Source organism: Balaenoptera physalus (genome assembly GCF_965194825.1).
Source record: "Balaenoptera physalus genome assembly, chromosome: 5".
Classification (NCBI taxonomy): Eukaryota; Metazoa; Chordata; class Mammalia; order Artiodactyla; family Balaenopteridae; genus Balaenoptera; species Balaenoptera physalus.
Genome location: NC_138884.1, coordinates 61,379,501 through 61,395,346, shown reverse-complemented (window position 1 = coordinate 61,395,346; position 15,846 = coordinate 61,379,501). Strand labels below are relative to the sequence as shown.

The window sequence follows — 15,846 nt, the reverse complement described above, 5'->3', positions numbered from 1 at the left end:
AAAGTAGATCTCCCTTAAATTATTATAAATAAGAAACTTGAAGGAAGATAAAATTGTAGTCTTTATTCTCAAAAGAGATTGTTGGATGAGGTTAGATGAAAATAAGAGATGGATATGAATTAAAATAGGCCAACCATGTGTGCTAGAGGTTGAAGTTAATTATCTCCTTTAGTCCTCAGATATGAGACAAATATTATTATTCACCTTTCAGATCCTACAAAATCAAGGCAGACATTTACTCTCTTCTCAAAAAGATGGTCTAGTGTTTACCAGGTAAAGCTTAATATAAAGACACATTCCATCATTCTAAAAGAAAGAGATATGCAGTCTCCCATATATAAGGACAAACAAGAAGGCAAAGTTGGAGAAGATGTGTATTTATGGAATTTAGAGTTTGGTAAAGTTCAAAGTAAAGAGTGTTAGTGGGGAGTGGGAATCACTGATGAACAGCAAGAGAGAGAAAATAGATAAATAGGTTCCAAGTGCCTGAGGACAATGCTAAAATGTTTATATTTTATCTAGTAAGGAATGGGGAATGACTTACAAGTTTTAGACTACATAATGATTTATAAGTATTTCAGTTCACAAAGGTCACTAAATTTTCAATCAAAAGCAGCAATCTCCAAAGCAAGATATCAGGACACTTACATTACAGAGATATGTAAAAATAGTTATTAGAATATGGAGAAAAAAATAGAACTTCTACCAAAGTTATCTTTGTTATATTTTTTATAATTTCTATCTCTGTGAATGTCCTATGATACGATACATATGTTCTATAATGTATAAGCTATAGTGATACATGTGTGTGTATGTACACACACACACACACACACACACACACACACACACACACGGTGGTGTGGGCACATAATCCACAAAGTTTGGTAACATTGTATCTCTAAATGGACTAGAGGGAGTTTAGAAATAGAATAGTTAGGGGACAGCTGCAGTATTCAAAACAAAACATTAGGTTCTGAACAAAAGTAGAAACAAAGGAGACTGAAGGGGCTATCTTGAGAGCTTTCTGGGTGTATAATTTGTGGGTCTTTCCTGCCAACTAGATAAAGGATACGAAAGTCAGAGGGTTAACTGGGTGGATGCCAGAACCATTCACTAAGACTAACATCTAATAGGAGAATCAAGGAGCAGTTTAGAAATTGGTTGATGGTTAGAGACAAGTTCAGTGTTGGCCATGGTGAGTTAGAGGTCTTTGTGGGATATCCAAGTGCAGGTGGCTAAAAAGTGGTTGAATATACAGTCTTGGAGTTCAAGAAAAATGTGGACGATATACACCACCGTGTAATTCTCCCACAGATCACCAATGGTACAAAACGTGAGAAAAGGACAAAAACCTTAAGGAAGACTTGCATGAAAAGGATGGAAAGAAGAAAAATGATCAAGGAAGGAGGCTAAGAAATAAATCCAAGACTCCAGTCATGAAAACCAAGGGTGAGTCTAATGTCACAGAGAGGTAAGGTGAGTAAAAAGCAAAATGTAGCAGCATAGTTTATCATTAAAGAGTTTTGTTATTTATTTGGAAAGTAAATGAAGTAGCAGGAGCTGAAAACCAGATTCTAATAAATTAGGGAAATAATACATATCATAAGATGGTATATGGCAAAGTGTAAAAATGAACTTTTAAGAACTATGGAATTTCAGGGAAAAAAGAAAAAATCACTTTCATTGAAAAATGACCCTTGAGCTGGATAATGAACACTAAATAGAGGTGACAAGAAGATACTCAAGAAACAGAAAAGAGTATAAGTTTACAGAAATAATAACAAACAAGGGATGCAATAAGGTAGTCTATCTAACTACATTAGATGTCTCTCCCCAATCTACATCTAACCAGGCACAAAAATCTCTTTTTTTGCTTCTTACAAAGATGAACACGTGACATTACTTTTGAAGCACACTGAGTGGGAATATTTATAATTATTTCATGGTTAAAATTTTAAGATTTTTTTGGTATATTAATTAAAAACTAAGTAATGCATATAACAGAGAACCCTGATCTCTGCCCCGTCCCTGAATACTCTGCTCAGAGATTGAGTGGGGGTCAGGGATGGCATAAGGCATTCTGCCGAGCATGTTACTTAAAAATTTTTTAAGTTCAAAAACATAATGACTATAATGATCACAAATAGCCTCACATGAAAGTGGCCCTATGAAAATGTTTTGCTCTGCTTCTTAAAATGCATTCCACTCCATCCACTCTTCCCTTTTCATGTTGGAGTAGACATATTGGATGCCCTCGTCACCTGGATTTCTCCAGTAACTGCCAAGCTGCCTCCATCCTGTCACCCCTCTATTCTATACTCCATGTGGATGGAAGACACATCTTCTAAAATACATATCACAAGACTATATCACTTCTGTGAGTACACTGGGGGTTTGTTGTTGTTGTTGTTTTAATTTGTAAAATAAGGGCTTTGTAATCTGGCATTAACTGACCTTTCCTGAAACAAATATGAGAAAAGGATACCAACTATTGTTCTGGCAGTGGTAAGAAAGGACAGGGAAAGGTGTGAGAGAGATTATGAGTCGACTGCCCTTCTTATGTAGGGCAGTACATCACCAACAGCATCTTAAGGTGGTCGAAATTTTCATGATGAAATAATGGTATCTGGAGAAGTTGTCCAAAGTCCCTAAGGTCAAAGAGCTCATCGGCAGCAGAGCTACTGTCTGAACCCAGGTTTGTCAGGCTCCAAAACCCATACCAGAAAGATTTACGGATATTTGGTAAAGATGATACTGGACGCCATAAAAAAGAGTATCTCTTTTGAAACCATGTAGGATAAAACTGAAGAGAGGGGAAATGCACTACTAAATAATCAGAAAAGAAAAGATACCCAAATAACTGATCAGAGATAGGAAGGGATAGGAAGGCTACAGTGAGTGTGACAGAAGCCAAGAGAACAGAAAACCTCAAGAAACAATATGCTACCAAACGTCATGAGAGGCCCAAGAGAATGAGCTCTAAGAAAAAAAAAAATCTGTTGAAATGTTTAAGTGTCTTTCAGTATCTGGGAAAAACTATTTATGTAAAGTGCTGAGGTTGAGAGCCAAGCTGAGGGGGAGCTGGATAAGAGACTAAGCGATAAGAAGGGAGTTAAAGAAGATACATTCTTCACAGAAATTTGGCAACGATGGTGATGGAAAAAAATATCTACAAAGGGGCAAAAGGGCCCAAATTCCAGCCAAGTATTTATGAAGACAGAGGAGACCTATACCGTCCAACTGTACACTCTTTGCATCTGCCGCTTAAAACCCATAAGCATCTTTATGGAAATTCATAAAGAAGAAAAATGCCTTTAGAATGAGAAATGAAATGTGTGGCAGTTGCCATGGTGACTTAGTAAGCAAGCTCTACGTCATAAATCTGGAGCACCCCACAATCTCTTCTGCGCTGTGCGTCTCCTTCCTGATTCCCATTCAACAACCACCCTCAGACACTCAGACTGTGTAAGGAAGTCCCCTCAGACCATCAACAGGGGACTGCATCACACAGTCTGGGTTTGATAAACAGACATCTGAGGTGATAAGTGCTCTTTCTGGATTATCTTCCTTGGAATTTTCTCCTGTGAATTCCAGAGAAATTTTGATACTGTGGGTCTTACAGAGAATTTCATTTTTGACCTTCCTGACAAATGTCAGTTTAAAAAGTACCTGCAAAACCTGCACTTTTTCATCAAATTAAGAGTGTGGAAAAACATTTTTTAATAATTTTCCTTGGGCAAGGTACTTAACATTTCTGAGTATCAGAATCAATCACTTATTCATTCAATCAATATTTATTGAAGATCTGCTCTGTGCTGCTCCTTGTGCTAGACCTTGAATAAGCAATGTTGAGCAAACAAGAAAAATTGGGGTAATCCCACCTATTCTACGTCACATAATTCTTGGGAGAATCAAATGAAATAAGGCACACGAAAGAATTTTGAAAACTATCAAGAAGATATATACCATGGTGCAAATCCTTGGCTTGGCTCTTTACATTTAAATTAATTTAAAATTAAGTAAAACAAAAAGTTCAGTTCTTTAGTCGCACTAGTCACATCTCAATTGCTACATATGCCTAGTGGTTACCATTTTGGATAGCACTGCGGTAGAACATTTCCATCATCCAGAAAACTCTATAGGAGAGCAATTTCCTAGAAGCTGAAAGTAGAACACAAGAGTGAGAATTTGCATGACACCAAAGGGAGAAAAACAAAAGTGATGCTGTGATGAAAGCATATAACAAACCACATGTTCAAAGAAAGATAGCTGGTGGTTCTTATAAGATTATAAAAGTACCACAAAGGGAAAGTGTAGTTATGATAAAAGAGTAGTAAGAGGTAACTTTCATTGAGTGTTTAGTACATGCCAGAAACTAAAATCAAGTGCTTTACAGATAAATCCAAAGACAACCCTTTGAAGTAAGTACTATTACTTTCTCTGACTTGTTGATGGATGAGGAAACGGAGTCTCTGATAGGTTAAGTAACTTGATATAGGTCACAAAGGTACTCAATGGTAAGCCTCTGGGCTAAAACTATACTAAAGGAAAAAAAGAAATTTACCAAGCGGGGAAAGTGGGGTGGGGGGGGTGGGGGGGATGAACTGGGAGATTGGAATTGACATGTATACACTAATATGTATAAAATAGATAACTAATAAGAACCTGCTGTATAAAATAAATAAATTTCAAAAAGAAAAAAGAAAAAAAAATTACCACATCAATAGCAGCTAAGACATTGACTCAATCAGCTTAAATTAGTCATTATGTAAAATACAAACAAACAAAAATCCCTTGAGGTAACATGATTTATATTTGTGCCTTTTCTACTTTTAGTTATTAATAGTTATTAATAATAATATCATCATCATAGTATCACCACTATGTCTCTACCTGAATTTTTGTCTTGCTCCCTTAAGGAATGTCTTCCTTTCTTCCCAGTCATTGCACCCAGGCATCCTTCACTATCTACCTCAAGTCCCTCAAACACTCCAACCTTCACTGATATTTCTAAAGTCACATAACATGCTTTCTAGATCAGTCATTATAAGACTAATTGTGTAACGGTTTAGTTTAGTTGTCATGTTTCTTTATCAATCTTTGTGGAAGTACACTATACTCTATGGGAGAGCATATGTTAAGTATCCAATAAACAAATAAAAATAATATATTTATATCAATAATACACTAGATGTTTGCCTAAAACTCATCATTAATAATTACACATTATGTCTTCATACTTTGTGAAGGCATAAGTTGTAGACACATTCCATCTCTGATAAATGTTTTAGTTTTCTTATGAACTAGCTGAAAAATGTGAGCTTTCTTTCCTTCTCTGTGAGATAGGAAATAGTAAAGATTGTTTAAAAGATACATGTTAGATAGTCTTGTAACAACAACAAAAAAAGTCACTGCTTAGATTTTTGGATTTCTTTAGTGTTCTAAAGACCCAGTTTGAAGATCTAATTTTAAAACTGGCTCAAGAGATCATATTCAAATGCTTGAGTCTGTTTTTACAGGATATCCTTGGCTAACTTTACTCTAAGAAATTTAACACAGTTGGACTGTATTCCTTTGGCTTTGAAATACCTTTCACAGGAATGGCCATTAAGGTGGGGTTAGAGTATGTATGCAAAGGGGGTGGAACAGAGAATGTGTGTGATCCTATCTTAATGCAATATGTTCTTATATCAATCAAAATATGTTTTCTGAAATAATCACTTATATTTTGTCTCCATACCTAGAAATATAAGGGGTATTCTCAATAGATTAAACACTGAGCACCTAGTTTCCCATTCCCATTAGTTTTTCTAATGTCTATCGCATTTAAGTTGTTCTTTTTAAGCTTTAGTTACTGGAACTGGGGACCTAAGGTAAGGGACTGCCTTCATGACTGGTCTTATTAATTTTTCCTTTGTTATTGCCAAGAATTGAAGAAGACTAAAACAGATGACCTCCCTATTTGTACCGAAGGAGGATTGGACATGGTACCTCTTTCACTTTCAATACCATTATTCTATCTCTGGACCAAAAGTTAGAAAAATCTGCAAAAGTAAGTAAATGGGCTCCTGAGGACTATATTAATACTACTATTCTCTGATTTGCATAAAAATCACTTCTTGTTTTAACCATATCATAAATAAAATATCAAGATTCTATATTCACAAAGAGAATAAATTTGATTTCTTCTTTTAATCACAAGTAAAATACTGTAAAATTTGGGATAAAATTCCATATTTGCAGATATTAATTGGAAAAAGAAAATAACAGTCAAGTAGGATTAAGACTCCAAATTTAGATATATAGACATTGGAAAACTGAAAATTCCCAGGTTCTTCTAGAGACTCAGGATGTCAAAACCGTATCTGTGATTTGTTTTAGATTACAAATCATGAGGTAAGGTATACTTAAGTTATAAAGATAAAATTTATTTTTTCTGACATTAATTCCATTTTAACCCTGTTTTTTTGCTATTTTGCACTTGACATCTTATCATTCTTCACCCCAAATTACATGTATACAATAAGAGGGGATACGATTCTAACAAGAGCCCTTTGAACAACCCCTTGATATATATGGTTTCTGCAACTACAACAATATGGAACTACAACAATGTGAATCCCAGAAATAGGTTGATTTGTGAAATGGGGATGATATTTGGAAAATATAATTATCTTCTCGGCCTTTGTGCATAAATGACTTGCTAACTATCCCCAAACTCTAGCTGGGAGGTTGGGAAGGGAAAGGAAAGAGGCTGTTGGACACTAGGATTGTTGCATCAAGAATATAAAGAAACTCAATGTTCAACTTCTGGAGTTCAAATAAGATTTTTCAAAATAACAGAGATCCGTAGGCTAAAAGAGAAAGGATCTTCTAGATCCTCATAGCTCTCACATAACATATCAACGCTAGGCCTGGAGACCAGAATACAGAGGTTTTTTATTTGTTTGTTCTTTATTTGTGTTTTCCTCCTATGAGAAAAAGTCCTGACCATTGTCAGTCTTTTTTTTTTTTTTAATTAATTTATTTATTTATTTATTTTTGTCTGTGTTGGGTCCTCGTTTCTGTGCGAGGGCTTTCCCCAGTTGCAGCAAGCGGGTGCACGGGCCTCTCACCATCGCAGCCCCTCCCGTTGCGGAGCACAGGCTCCAGACGCGCAGGCTCAGCAGTCGTGGCTCACGGGCCCAGCCGCTCTCGGCACGTGGGATCCTCCCAGACCAGGGCCCGAACCCGTGCCCCCCGCATTGGCCGGCAGACTCTCAACCACTGCGCCACCAGGGAAGCCTCATTGTCATTCTTAATCATGAGGCTGGAGGAGTGAGGAAAAATCATTTAATTAGAGGAAGAAAAAGGCAGGCTTGGCCCTTTTGATCTTGGACTGCTTTTGGGATGAGGAGACAGTGATTTCGGATTTCTTCCCAGTTCCCCTTCGAGGCAGAGTCTCAAGAGAAGGGACATGGTGCTAAAACATACAGATCTCTGAGTACCTCCAAGGGCCACAGCCTGTTTTCCTGCTCTATTCTGGGGACTCTGGAAGGAGAACACTGCATTTGCTAGCACATCGATCCAGTTGCAGCCAAGGAAGCCATGAGTCCCCTCGGTTCCGGTGCTGTAAGAACAGCAGTATCTGAGCTTCCTGGGGAGCCTGTCTAAGAGGGTTGCTGAACCAGCATCAATGACGTCCCACAACAGAAGCTGCAGGCAGATCACGTGGGCTGGGGAAATAGAAGCCCTAGCCAGAACTCAGGGTGGTCTGCTGCACCCATGAGAGCAGACTGGAGTCAAGCTGAGAAGGCCCAGCAGTGATGCCAGCGGAGCTAGCAGCCAGGCCAACAAGGACTACCAGCCCAGTGAGGCCCACTCAGCCAGCCAAAGAAGCCCACATACCGGCTAACATACAAAACCTCTGTACAAAATCAAAGTGTGATGCGTTTCACATTTAGGATATCTGGGCTTTTTTTTTCTTCTGTTTTTTTTTTTTTTTTTCTGTGAATATTTGTAAAGAATTAACATGTGCTACAAAGTCACCATTTCTATTAATAAAAGGAAGGTCCAGTTTCATAATTCCTACTACTGAAAGTAAATTCTTGGCTTCCCATTTCCTTAATTTGTATTCAGGATACAAAACTTGAATAATTCAGATTATTTGAGTTGCTTTATCAAAGTTGTGATAAGGTCACAAAAGGAAGAAACGGAGATGAGTGACATGCTTGTGGATACTGTGAGTTGAAGTCTGAGTCTCATTATAACTGGGGCCATATAACTAGGAAAGATGAAAAGTCCAAAAAGGTTGGGATTTTACTTAAGGATAAAAATCTGGGTGATTAATGTAATAGTGATTTTGTCCAACATCAAATCTTATAGATCTCAACTCTATAAAAATAATCCCAATGTATACCATAAGTGTTCATTAATAATTTGTAGAAGCCTGAGGTAACAGGATGTTAGAATACGTCTTCCATAAATTTAAGAAGAAGAGAACTAGTGAGTGATAGTGTCTTTAAGATGCCCAGTGGAACTCAGATGATAGCAACCCTATAACAACCCTATAACCAGAAATGCTTCCACTGACTTTTCAAATGTTGGGTCATCACAGATGACAGAAGGATGTTGAAGAGAAAAAAACAACATATCTAACCTGATTAAATTAATTGTATCTCTTTTAAACATAAATAGGGAGGTGCATCTACTACACCTAGCAGTGATTTCCTTAGGACTTCCCACTAGACTTGAAAGTCAAGCCAAGCATCACAGAAGGAGGAAGGACAACGTTTATTTGCATCAAATTGCTATATTGACTTTATCTACAAATGTCATCCGAAACTGGGAATGTAGAAACTTAAAAGCTGTTCTAATATTTTAATTTCTTGTTACTAAAAGGCTGTTCAGTGACATTTTATTAGTACGGAGCACAGGACATAAAAAGAATCTGCTTTTATCACTCATTTGTCTCACCAAAAGGGGCTTAGACATTGCTCTTATCCCCTTAGTATGTGGGGTAAGTCCTGATAAAATGGAAAATGTGAAAACAAAACCTGCCAATGTGCTGAAACAGAGGACTGAATTTAGAATGCAAAACGTTTTAGTACCACGCAGACTTTATTCTTAACATTTAAAGAGCACACAGAAATCTATAAAGCACACTGAAGAGAAATAAGCCTTGAGCATTGGCTTATACTCAGGTATTGCCTAAAAAATACTTAAAAACTGTCCTTTGGACAAGAATATACACAAAATCTTAGGATGCTTGGTATTACTAACCAGAGCTCTGAAATAATGAACAAAGATCTCAGCACAGAATCAAAGAACCAGTTAATGTGGAACGGCATATAAGTGGTTAAAATAGTTGTGAACGATGAGCAGAAAACAAAAAAATGGAAAAACAATTTGAATCAATGCCTCTTGTCAAAGATTTTTTTCCAGATATTTAGTAAGGTACTGTAAAGTGATCTAAAAATATGCTGTATATAACGACATATCGGCAGTAAACCTTATAGTATATATATTATATATTAAACTTAGGGAAATGGCTCCAATCATTCCTAAAATAAATCTTTCCATCATATACAAAGTCCCAAGTTCAAGAACTTCCATTAAGGATTTTTAAATTTACATATTTAGACCAGATGAATCACAGCTGAAAACTGGAATAAAATTTCTGGTGTCTAGAAAGAACAAAACCAAGTATTCAGCTCCCCTGGCAGAATCATGCATTAAAGGAGCATTTATTTTGGTCTGAGTGTAGCCCTCACATTTTAATTCATAGTCCCCATAATCTAATCTCAAGCAATTTTCAAATAAAAATATTATTTCTGTGCTACACTTATTTCTTCCCATTATCCCATTTCTCTATGTCATCTACCTGAAAGATTCCCCACATCGAGACAGGGAGAAAAAGATCCTATAAAGAAAGAGAGGATTGAGAATAACACACCTGAATCCTCTGCAGGGATGCAAGGGTCCCTGCACACATAAACAAAAACTGTTTGCAGAATACCAAATGAAGATGGTCAGAAGCAAATAGCATGGATCCTCATAAATAAATTTTATATTTGAAGTTAATGACTCATGATTTAGCAGGAAAAAGAAAACAATGACAAATATAAATAAAATCTACTTTATAGAATATTATCTTCTTTGAAAATATCACTCATATTAGTCAGAAACAGAAATGATGAAGCAAAAGATTACTTAACCTCCAGAAATATTCTTACACAAATAATCCTTACACAAATGCTTCCTACCCATTTACTAATGTGAAAGTTTATAAATTGTACATGTAAAGAAAATAAGTACAGGCTTTAAAATGGGTCTAAACAGGAATACCTGGCATGTGCAGAGTCAAAACATACTTAATATTTTACTAAAAATAGAGTCTATCCCTCATAAGCAAATGCAGTTGAAATGAATAAAACCATACATTAAAAGTATATTTTGAGGGCTTCCCTGGTGGCTCAGTGGTAAAGAATCCACCTGCCAGTTCAGGGAATGCGGGTTCGAGCCCTGGTCCGGGAAGATCCCACATGGCCGTGGAGCAACTAAGCCCGTGCACCACAACTACCTAGCCTGTGCTCTAGAGCCCGTGAGCCACAACTACTGAGCCCACGTGCTACAACTACCGAAGCCCACGCGCCTAGAGCCCGTGCTCTACAACAAGAGAAGCCACCGCAATGAGAAACCCGTGCACCACAAGGAAGAGTCACCCCCGCTCACCGCAACTAGAGAAAGCCCGCGCGCAACAACCCAACGCAGCCAAAAAAAAAAAGCATATTTTGATAATAGGATATATTTTATATTCAGAAAGAGCAAATACATTTTAAATACTAACAGATTTTTCTTGGTATGAACTGCTCTTTCATAAGTCAATAATTGATATAGTTACTTCTGAGAGGCAATCATTTAATTTAAAAATCAATATTTGGCCTATGTTACCTGAATTAGCTTCATACCCTAAGATAAATTCACTGCTTTCAATTTCACTCCAATCACACAGACACTATATCTGAAACCTTACAATTCTCTTTCTCCATTAATGCCACATCAATAACTAAATAGTAATCCAGCAACTCTGAATTCTCAATACTATTTGTGTATTTCCATATTCAATACCTTATTAGAAAAAATACGGAGTTACATTTTGTAACACTTTAATCCTGGTCTGTATAAACGCTCCTTTCATTGTACCTATTCATGAAGAAATAGAATAGGCCCAGGAAGACATGTTAATAAGGGGAATATTATCTTTCATGTTTCACATCTGAAAGCTCCTTTAATCTTCACTCTGCTTCCTGATTACTTAATATAATAATTCAATCTTCAACTGCCTTCTTTTGTCAATAATTATTATAAATGCCTAGATGATAAAACATACAAAACCAACCTGAAAAGGAATTCAGTAAATACGATTAGTATTTCCGCGTGAATCCAATGGGAGTAGCCTTGACAAATAGCTGAACTTTAGATTATATTAGAAACTAATCTGTGCTTCTGTGAAAAATTTATCATTTAACATCTACCTAAAAGAATGTTTGCTATTGACAGACCTTAATGATTTAGTAATATTATGTGTCTTGCTTCATTTAATAAGAAAACATCTGCTAAAATTAATTTTTCGCGTTTGATTTTTTTTTTTCTTTTGGTGGGTTACAATGTCCACCAATGTTTCTCTTTGATTAGGGTATAAGTCATGAGAACTTCCAAATACAAAGGACTATAGCACCTACTCATGTGCCTACAGATCAAGGAAGGGCTCTGTGCCTAGGAAGTTCCTAGTGTCACTAAAATAAGGAATAGTCTTCCCATTATTCTAGTTCTTGTTTCATAGTTTCATTCCCTGGCAACCAGGAGCAACTCCCAAATCATTTCTGACTTGTACATGTTTCCCACCTGGGACAAAGACACTCCTTCACAGCGCCATGACAACCACACCAGCAACACAAGCACTTGGGTTCATGCAGGAAAATGAAAATCCTGAAAGGAAGCCAGGAGATAAAGGCTTACTATTCCTTGTTTCCCACTGGTAGGAAGTAATTACAAAAATTACTTTAACACAAAGCTTCTGGTGAATGAATAGTTTGTAATTTGCGGGGAGAAGCCTAAGGGCCCAGGGATTAAGAAAAAAATATGAAAAGCTGAATGATGTCATACAAGTACAGTCCCCCTCCCCGCCCCAGAAAATAGACTGCCTAAAGCAAACTTCTTATTGATGACAATGGAGACATTCTTAAGAGATGATCAGAAGTACATTTTGTTTTTTATCTGAGTTTAGACCGATGACTGATTTAAACAGTGGAGGTGAACTTTATGACCCTTTGATAGTTTATTAGCCATGTCATTACCAAATAAAATTTCAAATCAGTAAAATATAATTTTGTACAAACTGAAGATGCCAAAAATGAATGTGATCTCCATACTCCCAAAGCAGAAATCAGAAAAAGAAGTAAATTCAACTCTCCCCTAAGATGAAGTAGACAAATTTCTTTATCATAAGCATGCCAGGTTTATATTTGTTGTTAATGAAAAGGATGGTATTCTTTGCCAGAACCTGGCTGCGCTATGTGTTGTGAATACCTGCCAGTTCTGCACTGGAAGAGATTATTTATATTGCCAAATGTAAAACTGCTTTACGTGTTATTCTTAAAAGAGTAATTCTAGAGCAGAGTGCTCTATTTATGATTTTACAAGTTCAATATATTTTTAAACAGTATTCATATTTTTCCTCATTTCAAAAACAATATAAATTCCTTAAGGGTCAAGGAAAGAAAATCTGTGCCATATTTGGGAATGGTTGAGGGTTTTTGTTGTTGTTGTTGTTGAATTGTACCATATAATGTATTGTCTCAACAGGTTCAAAGCTGTGACTTTTATTGGAAAACTAGATAAATATTCTTAAAGATAAGGAATCAAAATACAGGTTTGCATTTAGTCAAGTGGAATAACTTAGGGCTCTTGAGTATGGTAGAAGCATAATTTTTGTCTTATTTTTACTTTGTTGTTTTTTTAAGGACATAATGTCTTTTCTCCTATAGTGATAGGTAGCAAACATCTTTCATGGGCTCCCAAACCTGTGCAGTGTTCATTTTCTGATTCTCACTGATACAGATTTTGGAATGAGAGAGTTGAAGGCAAGCAGAGACATTCTAAGCATCCATGAGCCAATATCTGCCACCTGACTCCCAAGATAACCTCTACCCATCCCTACTACAACAGGTATATAAAGACACTCATGCAATGACTCTGGGACATGATTATGAAAATACACTATGAGTTTTTTTAGTTCACTTACTATCCCAATGGATCCTTGAACGTAATATATCCAAAAGTATAGCCACTTGTCATCCTTCATCAAGCCTATTTCTACTTCTCATTTGAAATACCTGAATTCTGGAAAGAGAATTCTCTAGTCTTCCAGATTAGGATTCTGAGTCATCCTTGATCTCTCTCTCTCTCTCCCCCCCCATCTACTCTATCGAATAACCCCATCAGTTTTACTTCAGTCTCAACCCAATTTGGCTCCTTCTCTCCTTCTCACTACTACTCACCTAGTTCAGGTAATAATTTGTTTTAATTTAGAACACTTGCAACAAATTACAGACCTCAAATGAATGGTAGTTCTGAGTTGATAAAATGACAAAACAAGAAATGTGGCCAGGCAATCAGTGTGACACCTAGCAAAACATTGGGTTGGCCAAAAAGTTCATTTGGGTTTTTCCATAAGATATTATAACAGCAGAGTATTCACTTACAGGGACCCTACTGATAGAAGTGCCTTGCTTATGATTAAAACTCCTCCTGACTTTCTGTTAGAGAAATTTATGAAGCCCATGGCCCTCAAATACATCTCTTTCTAACAAAGTCTTATGTATTTTATTCCTCTTCTTATAACTCATTCAAGAGAGACCTCATGTCTCCTAAAATAACATCCTATACTGATCCAGAAAAGCACTATTTTATATGGTACTACAGTTTTCATTTATAAATCAATATACCTTTCTAATCCTGGAATCTGTTTAACTTTACATTTTAGAACGATGGAAAAAATTATAAAAATAAATTCTTAATTTTCACTTGGAAACTATTTAGGCCATGAAAAAGCTTGGCTCTCAGTCCTATAACCAAGAAGTTAAAAGAAGAATTTAAACTTTATAGTATGGTACTTCGAGTTCTAAATTTGAATCTCTATTTAAGGTAGGAGGATATTTACACTTTTAAAATATATAGTTACATTTTAAGACTCTCAAAAGGAGGTAAATTGATATCACCAGCAACTCAGTTCAATCAGAACTGTATAAATAAGAAAATTAAAATTGTTAAGTTCATACTAAGGTTTATCACAGAATATTCTAAGAGAACTGAATGGTTCTATTTTGGTTCCAGTTTTAAGATAACTGAGAGTTAACAAAGGAACCCCTTTTGCTTTGACCCGTGACTGTTGAAAACCTTTCCAATATATATTACTCTAGGTTGTGACCTACTTCTACCATAAAGTAATCTTCTATTTGCAACTGAAAAACTCAAACAGTCTTCAGAGTCTGCATTCTTAAAATTTCCTCATATAATCTGAGTATATTGATACTGATGCTACTGGAATTTATATTTTTAATAATTTCCTAAAATAATGTCCCAAAATATCTTAATTACATCCAATTCTTTTAAACTTATATACCTTGACTCCTAACTTATTTCTCCTAATCTAGCATCTAAAAATGCAATAGGTATTAAACATAATATTTCTTGCAATTTTCTGATTTCAAGAAAAAAAATAATCTCTCCTCCTCTATAAATATCAGACTATTGGAAAGTACCATGGGCTGATATTCATAGATACAGATATCTTCAGGGACTGAAATGGAGCAATAAGGTACAGTTTGATGAAACTGTAGTGTGACAGATGGAGCAAACAGGATAAGGGTCATAGACACTAATCTGGTTTCCAGTCCTCCAAGACCATTCCATACATGTGGGCTATGGTTTTCTAAAATATGTTTGACCGCTGCCTCAAGAGATATTAGATATTGTTAATATATAACAACCAAGACTACAGAAAAAGTACTGTATCCTACTATCTATCCTTTGACATACCCAGTATTCTGATTTAGAATAACATTTTTAAAACATGAAAATACTTATAAATGAGAATTAATGGTAATGTATTCACAAACGAGGGCAAGCAATGTCTAACTATTCAACTTCAACAAAACTCAATATGTAAATCTTTTGCAGAAGGTAATTAATATCAATAATTAATAACAACAGCTAACATTGATTAGGCAACTATTATTGCTGAGGGCTACATTCAGCAATCTGCATATATTAGTTCTAATACTTATTACAATTGCGCTATATTTTTTTTTTATTTATTTTTTTGAACGATATATTTTTGTTTTCTATTCACAGATAAAGAAACTGAGGTTTAAAAATGTTAACTACTAATCTAACAACTTGATATTGTAGAGCTATTGCTCACACATGTCTATCTAACTGCAAAGTGTATCCTCTTTCTATTACACCACAGTGACCCTCTGGGATAGGCACACATTTCATAGTACTGCATCTATTAATACAGACCTGTTGTTTCAAACCAGAAATTTCTCAAAACACTGTCAGACCATGTTAATTTTAAATGTACTTTAAATTGTACTATTCCAATTAATATAACATATTAAGGGAAGCCGGTGGCTTCCCTTAAATCAGACTAATAACTAGGTAACAACTCTCAAAAGACATCATTAATCTAGAAGACAGATGGCTGCTAAATTAAGAAGATTATCTGTATCCCTGACATTTCCCTAGGGGAAATTTCCATTGCCTTCAATTCAGAAAGTTGGCCTGGCAAAAGAAAAT

At 35.9% G+C, this 15,846-nt stretch overlaps 1 protein-coding gene and 1 long non-coding RNA gene across 6 annotated transcripts in view; one reads left to right on the top strand and one right to left on the bottom strand.

The window, feature by feature from the left end:
- Positions 1 to 15,846, top strand: part of LOC309661903 — a 1,098,809-nt gene that overhangs the window by 333,649 nt on the left and 749,314 nt on the right. The window lies entirely within an intron of this gene.
- Positions 1 to 15,846, bottom strand: part of ADAMTS3 (ADAM metallopeptidase with thrombospondin type 1 motif 3) — a 283,209-nt gene that overhangs the window by 134,772 nt on the left and 132,591 nt on the right. The window lies entirely within an intron of this gene.